The following is a 6,442-nucleotide window of genomic DNA, read 5'->3' on the forward strand; positions in this document are numbered from 1 at the left end:
CCCCCACTTTTCACTGCCCCCTACTTACAGTCCTTCTGAATAAATGGTACTAAGAACTCCAGGGCCAGAGAAGGTCAACTCAGGAAAAGCTATAATCTTTACAGAAGTAGACTGCCACATCTTCCTCCTGTGGAGCTCCTGGTGGGTGCGAATCACCTAGCAGCCTAGAGTTTAACCACTGTGCAACCAGGGCTCCTTATATTTTCATTATGCTTGATAGTCATTTCATTAGCTAAAACAAAACAAAAGCACACTTAGGTTATATAATGAAATAGCCTCATTCTACAACTGATGGCAGCAAGGCATAAAAGTGGTGAATAATATTTCCATCACTTTATAATTTATTAGTTGAAGAACAGAATTAGACTCTTCACACACTTTTAATCAGTTGCTTATCCATCATTTCCATTTCGAAATCTTTAATTTTATTTTCTAGTATGTTTCTGATATTTGGCAGTATGTTTTTAAACAGTCAGATTAGACTGATGCAAAAATTATCTTGAACTCCTGGGAAGCAAGTGTGTTAAATCACAGACTCTGGAGTCAGGTTATAAAATTTTTAAAAAGATCTTATTTCAAAGTACCAAACTGCTGCAGCAAAGAAGTCTGGCACTCAAGAGGAGATACCAAAGACTTCAATTTGAGAAAGACAGCAATGTCCTTTTATAAGAAGCTTTGAGCAAGTTAGCTGGAGTAAAAAAGAGCCCTGGTGGCACAACGGTTAACCACTTGCCTGCTAACCAAAAGCCTGACAGAACCCACCCAGCAGCTCTGAGGGGGAAAGACTTGGTGATCTGCCCCTGTAAAGATTGTTGTTAGGTGCCATCAAGTTGATTCCGACTCATAGTGACCCTATATACAACAGAACGTAACACTGCCCAGTCCCCTGTAAAAACTACAGTCTAGGAAACCCTATGGGGCAGTTCTACTACCCTGTCACATGGAGTCAATATGAGTTGGAAATGGACTTAACAGCACCAAACAACAACAGTTGGGGGCGGGGGGGGGGTGGGGGAAAAGACTGGGTTTTGGAAAGTTTTCATTTAAGCAAGGCAGATTCTTTTGAGGGAGGGAGTGGAGATAGTAAATGGGCCACAAGTTCCTTCTTTCCTTTGTAATAGATGCGAGGGTTCTTAGCTTTACAATGATGAAATCTCAAGAGAATGTGGGTTTGGAAAATACCAGTTAAGTAAGGTTTTTAAGTAGAAGCACCTGGGGCTGGTCTAAACTGGTTATGGCCTCTTCTGGTTGATAGATATCATGTCTTTTTCTGTGGCTTCTGCTACTTAAGTCCTGAAGCCTAATGCTGAGTAGCTGTACCATCAGAAATTTAAAAATAATAATTGTTGTCAAGTTGATTCCAACTCATAGTGGCCCCATAGGTGCAGAGTCGAGAACTGCTCCATAGGGTTTTCATGGCTGTGACCTTTCAGAAGCAGACTGCCAGGCCTTTGTTCTAAGGTGCCTCTGGGTGGGTTTGAACCTCCAAACTTTTGATTAGTAGCCAAGTGCTTAACCATGTGCACCACTCAGGGACTCCCACTCAGAAACTAACCAATGAAATAAGCGTAACAACATTCGTTCAGCTGTCAGTGGGTTTTAATCTCAATGCCATCAAATATATTCATTCACCACCCACATATGACCGTAATTGTGATAGACTACACAAACTTGGGAAAATAAGATCCTCCACTGTGCTTGAGCACATAAAATTTTTAATGATTTCTGCTTGCCATTTTTTTTGATAGTTTGTTTAGCTGGCCATTAATACAAATTATTTTTAATTAAAGTATAACAGGGACTTCACAATCTAAACATGGCATATATAAAAATGCCACCTGTGTGTAGTCTCCCTTGATTCTGATTTGGAACTCATCTTTGCTGCTTTTCGCAAAACACCAGAAAAGGGAAAGGGGCACAAAGATGCCTAAGAATTAACACATAGAGTATTCTGAAACATTTATACAACACTTATTCAGCCTCTACCCAAGTATAAGCAATTACATTGTTTTGGTATCAGGTTGGTTGGCTTTTTTAGTCAGTGCCATCCCCAAAACCTAAAATTTCTTTCTATAAATTAAAATACAACTCAACAACAAAAAAACAAATAACCCAATTAAAATATGGCTAAAGGATGTGAACAATGTTTCTCCAAAGAAGATATACAAATGGTCAGCAAATGAAAAGATGCTTAACATCATTAGTCATTAAGGAAATGCAAATCAAACCACAATGAGATGCCACTTCATACCCAGTATGATGCCTATAATAAAAAATAGCTGACAATAGTAAAAAACAAAATAAAAAAAATAGCCAATAGACAATAAGTGTTGACAAGGATGTGGAGAAACCGGAACTCTCATACATATATTGCTGGTGGTAATGTAAAATGGAGCAGCCACCTGGGAAATGGTTTGGCAGTTACTCAAAAAGTTAAACATAGAGCAATTCCACTCTTAGATATATATACCCAAAAGAACTGAAAACATGTCCACCCAAAGACTTGTTCCTCAGTGTTCACAGTAGCATTATTCATAATAGCCAAAAAATGGAAATAACTCAAATGCCCATCAACTGATGAATGGATAAACAAAGCGATACTGTGGTATACTCATACAATGGAGTCCTTGGACGGCACAAATGGTTAAGTGCTTGACTACTAGCCGAAAGGTTGGAGATTCAAACCTACCCAGGGTCACTTCAGAAGACAGGTCTAGCGATGTGCTTACAAAAGGTCACAGCCTTGGAAACCCTATGGAGCAGTTCTACTCTGCACACATGGTCATGAGTTGGAATCAACAGCAACTAACAACAACATACAATGGAATATTTAGCCACAAGAAATAATTCAGTACCGATGTAAGTACAACATGGATGACCTGAAAACATGCTATGTGAAAGAAGTCAGACACAAAAAGCCACATACTGTATGATTCTATTTACATGAAATATCAAGAACAGGCAGATCCATAGAGACAGGCAATGCACTGTAGTAGCCAGGGGTTAGCCTAAGGGGAGAATGGGGAGAGACTGCTAATGGGTACAGGGATTCTTTGGGGGTAATGAAAATGTTCTGGAATTAAACAGTGGTGATGGTTGCAAAACTGTGAATTCACTAAAAACCACTGGATTGTACACTTTCATAAATTTTATGGTATGTGAAATATAACTCAATTTGAAAAACTGATGATTTACAGAAAGCTTGCGTATACATATATATACACACATATATATAAATGTATTTATGTAGTACATACATACACGTGTGGAAAGCCTGGTGGCGTAGTGGTTAAGTGCTACAGCTGCTAATCAAAAGGCTGGCAGTTCGAATCCACCAGGCACTCCTTGGAAACCACATAGGGCAGTTCGACTCTGGTCTATAGGGTCGCTATGAGTCGGAATTGACTCCACGGGGATGGGCTTTTTTTTTTTAATACATGTAAGTACTCTCCATTCACCAACAATTTGGGTTTTTTATTGCGATGTACCTCACATATATAAAGAAAAGAAAGAGCACGGCGACGGGCAAGTGCCGAGCCCGGGAGCAGTGATGTGGGTGTGCCCAGCCTGCCTCGCAGCATCTCCGCTCCCGCTCACCTTCCACCCATCACTCCGCCGCCGCCCACTGTCTGACCTAGTCTCCGGGGCCGGGACCAACCGACCCGCAGCTGCCCGGCTTCGCCGCGGCCGCCCTGGGCCAGCCTCCCCCTGCGCCCGCGGTGGGGCAGGCGCCGCGGGCCGGGCTCTGGCGCTGCCCGGCGGGGGCCCCGCGGCGGCCTCGGCGCGCCCTCAGCGGCTCCGGCGGGCGCGGCGCGCGAGGGGCCACGCCGCACGGACGCCCCCGCTAGGCCCGCCGCTCCGGCCCCGTCCGCGCTCTCGCCGCAGGGTCCGGAGCCGGAGATTCCGGCCGCGCCTCCCTCCATGACCTGGGATGCGCCCGACCCCGGCGCCGCGGCCAGTGCCGAGGCTTCCCCTCCATTATCACCTGTCGCGAAGAGCGGCAGCAGCGGCAGGTGTGAGGAGAGGAGACCCTATCTCCTCAGACAGGCCGAGGCACCCGGGGCGGAGAGTGGAAGGGGCATTCACCTAGTCCCCAGGCGCCGGCGGCGGCGGCAGGCGGCAGCTCCGGTCCGCGACTCCCTCCAGCTCGCGCCACTCCTCACACCCGCGCGGCCCCGCGCTGACAGCCCGAGAGCCGGCGCCTGCGGCCGCCTGGCTCCCCGCCGCCCCGCCCCCGCGTGGCAGCTCCGCGCAGGCGCAGCCGCGCTGCGGCCCGAGGGGGAAGCGGGAGCTTGGTGATGTGGCCGCAGGGGCGGCGACCTGGAGCGCGAGCGCCGCCCCTCCCGGACTCTCGGGGCGCGCTGATAGACGCCCGGGCCGGGCGCGCGCGAGAGGAGGAACGGGGTTATTTTCAGGGGAGCCGCCGCAGGAGAGAAGGGCTGCGGTTTTTAAGCAGTCCTCCTCATCCTGGTAGGCAGCATACTCCACCCTGCGCCCACGCACAGCCACGCTTCCCGCTTCGCATGAGTCCGAGCCCCCAAATCTGTGACTCACGATTTCTGTTCTCAGACCAAGGACCTCCTTTTGGCTAGGCTTGTGTTTTCTTCTCTCAGACTGAAATTAAAACCGAGGCACAGACTGTGGGCGTGCACCGACCGAGGTCTGAGGGACGGGCTGGACCACTACGTCCAGGAGATCTGGGACAGCTGGTTGCACCTTCCCCGTGGGAAGAGCGGTTTACGTGCGCTGTGCAGGTGGCTGGAGTGTCGGGCTTTTCAAGTTTTTCCACAGTTGCTCTTAACTTTAGGTAAAAGTAAGCCATATTTGCAATGTGAAGCCTAGACATCATTTATTTAATATTTATTGAGCATCTATTTACAGTAGCCCTGGTGGTGCAGTGGTTAAAGCAATCAACTGCTAACGGAAAGGTCAGTGGTTTGAAACCACCAGCGCCTCCGCGGGAGAAAGATGTGGCAGTCTGCTTCGGTACAGATTTGCAGCCTTGGAAACTCTGTGGGGTCACTGTAAGTCAGAATCTACCCCCGGCAGTGAGTTTTTTGGGTTTATTGTATATAGTTTGGGTAATGAACAATACCGAGGGATCCACTAGTGATGAAAAGAGGAGTGTCAGTCCTCAGACAACTTATTCTATGCAGGAGACGTCTAATTACACTCTTTGCTCAGGTCAAAGCTTCCACCAATATCTAAGTCACACCAGTGACTTAGCCGCAGTTTTCAGGTGCTGGAGCCCTGGTGGCACAGTGGTTAAAGCACTCGTCTGCTAACCAAAAGGTCAGCCTTCAAACCCACCAGCCGCTCAGCAAGATAAAAATGTGGCAGCCTGCTTCTGTAAATATTTACAGCCTTGGAAATCCTATGGGGTGCCCTGTAGGGTCCCTATGAGTCAGAATTGCCGGGAAGGCAGTTGGTTTGTTTGGTTTTTTTTTTTTTTTTTTAGGTGCTAAAGGACACCAAACCAAAACCAGTGCCATCGAGTCGATTCCAATTCATAGCGACCCTATAGGACAGAGTAGAACTGCCCCCATAGAGTTTCCAAGGAGCGCCTGGCAGATTCGAACTGCCAAACTTTTTGTTAGCAGTTGTAGCACTTAACCACTATGCTACCAGGGTTTCCTAAAGGACACCAGCATACTTTTGTCTACAGTGTCCCCCCCCCCATTTGCCTCACAATCAAACTTTGAGTTTTAAACTTCATCTTCAGGGTGAAGGGTGCTTCTGTATCACTTTTGGCCGTCGGCAGTAACATTTTTTTATAGTAGCCCATGCTGGTGTTCTTCACAGCCTTATCACGTTTAAAAATGAAAGTACAATATTAAAAAAAAATGTGTTCTGACTACATTTGCAGCTGCTTTTTGTTCTTGTTTTGAATTACATGATAACTAAGGAGCCCTGGTGCACTGGGTTTTTTTTTTTTTTAAGGAGCCCTCGTGGCACAATGGTTAAGCACTGGGCTGCTAACCAAAAGGTTGGCAGTTCCAATACACCCAGCCACTCTGTGAGAGACTTCGCTAACTGCTCCCCTAAAGATCACAGCCTAGAAAACCCTATGGGGCAGTTGTACTATGTCACATGGGTCACAGTCGAGTCCATGGCACCTAACAACAACAGAAGGTAATTAGCTACTCTTGAAAATTTGCCAGAAGTTCCAACTGATAGGTGTTCCTCACCTGGCTCAGACAGTCTTTCAAGAATTCTAAGCAGAGAATGTGTAGGAGAGGCCAGCCACTCCAGGTTTTGAAAATTCTACCAGTTTTTTTCACTTGAGAGGCCTGATGGTTTCAACAGCCTTTGATTTCATTAGTTGGCACATGGCTGTGGAAGGCGACTTTCACACGGTGGTTTTTACTCTATGGCACAATGCATGTATATTTTTGAGGCGTTTTAAGATTCAAGTTGGATCTTAATTAAGTCCCAACCCTGA

General features: G+C 46.8%; 1 protein-coding gene across 11 annotated transcripts in view; it reads right to left on the reverse strand.

Annotated features, from left to right (window-relative positions):
- The window catches only part of SLC41A2 (solute carrier family 41 member 2), a 164,469-nt gene extending 159,843 nt beyond the window's left edge, over positions 1–4,626 (reverse strand). For 5 of the 11 annotated variants that reach the window (XM_049884240.1, XM_049884243.1, XM_049884237.1 and 2 more), the window contains exon 1: positions 3,986–4,247. The gene's annotated coding sequence lies outside the window, so the exon portion shown is untranslated. Of the gene's footprint in view, positions 1–3,985; positions 4,249–4,554 lie in introns of those variants that run through there. The other 6 variants (XM_049884242.1, XM_049884244.1, XM_049884241.1 and 3 more) reach the window with 3 other exon arrangements.
- Positions 4,627–6,442: the final 1,816 nt, after the last annotated feature.

The sequence above is a fragment of the Elephas maximus genome, chromosome 4, assembly GCF_024166365.1.
Source record: "Elephas maximus indicus isolate mEleMax1 chromosome 4, mEleMax1 primary haplotype, whole genome shotgun sequence".
Lineage (NCBI taxonomy): Eukaryota > Metazoa > Chordata > Mammalia > Proboscidea > Elephantidae > Elephas > Elephas maximus.